At 33.5% G+C, this 1,234-nt stretch overlaps 1 non-coding gene across 1 annotated transcript; it reads left to right on the top strand.

Moving 5' to 3' along the window:
• Window positions 1-639: 639 nt before the first annotated feature.
• On the top strand, window positions 640-766 carry LOC141422893 (small nucleolar RNA SNORD22). The gene has a single exon (XR_012447595.1). It is a non-coding gene; the product is annotated as a small nucleolar RNA SNORD22 (small nucleolar RNA).
• Window positions 767-1,234: the final 468 nt, after the last annotated feature.

The raw sequence follows: 1,234 nt of genomic DNA, 5'->3' as shown, positions 1-1,234 counted from the left end.
GGGACAATAATCTTTTCAGTGTCTTTTTGTTATAATGTACTACCTCACTCAGGATTATCTAGGGACCAAAGTGTCCTCATGTTTTAAAAATCCCACTCATAACTCCTTTGATGTTTGTCTTTTCTCTCAAAATCATAATCAAAACAAATAAAGCAGATGGGATGGGTAAGCTCTGTGATTCAGTCATGTTTTCTGTCTTTGCTAAGCTTTCATTTTTCCCTCTTAAGCTTCTTACTATACCATAATTTGTCTTTGCTTTATACTTTCTTGTATTTCCTTGCTTTCTCTTTTTTGTCTCTAATAATTTAAAATTCTAACAAGTTTTTTAAAGTAAATAAAATGAGGAAATAAGTTGCATTAAAACTGTTTATAGTGTCTTATGTGAAATTTTAATGTGAGATTGTGAAAAAAGATCTCATTATGAGTAAGTGGAGGAATAGAACACATAGCGGCTTACACATAGACCACTCAGTTACTAGTGAGATGGAGAAAGTATGTGTGGGTGTATGTAATTCTTTCCATAAATTGTAAATTATCTATATTTATGATAAAAATCTTCTTTCATATGTTATATAAGATCATTTTTAAAAGGTATATATATATAAAACCCTCATTGTAGGTTATTAAGAAGTGGGGCCATCCCAATGAAGAAACATTCACACCATGTACTTTCTATCCTAGCCCCAGAATCTGTAAAGATGAACCCACTAAGACTGGCTGGGGGAAGAAGAGGAAAACTTGTTCCAGAAGGAATTGTTTGAGGGATCATCAGAATTTCTACACATGGAAAAAGGGAAAAACCATCACTTGTAGAAACATGTGGTTATTTTTTCCAAGTCTAAAGAAAGAACAAGATGTATATAAATGCAGTCAAGTCTTAGAGGTTGGATGACATCAAAAAGAGAATTTTCAGACCTTTCCTTATACAACCCTAACTGTTCAACTTAGCATAGTGTTATTTTCATCTTCTAATAGAGCTGCTTTTTCAGAAGAAGAACAGGAGGAAGGGAGAGGAAGAGATGAAGGGGAGAGGGAAGGGTTAGCAGCAAAAGCAAAGTCTTTAAAAGTATTCCAAGGACTGGTGGTGTGACTCCTAGCAAGGATGAGGCTCTGAGTTCAAACCCCAGTACTACCAAAAATAAATAAATAAATAAAAATATTCCAAAAGTTTCAAATGATAGCATAGTTTCCTTAACACAAAGTAGAATATGTTAAAATCATTCCAGTTATCAGT

Source organism: Castor canadensis, chromosome 4, assembly GCF_047511655.1.
Source record: "Castor canadensis chromosome 4, mCasCan1.hap1v2, whole genome shotgun sequence".
NCBI classification, from domain to species: domain Eukaryota; kingdom Metazoa; phylum Chordata; class Mammalia; order Rodentia; family Castoridae; genus Castor; species Castor canadensis.
This window is presented reverse-complemented; position numbering and strand designations above follow the sequence as displayed.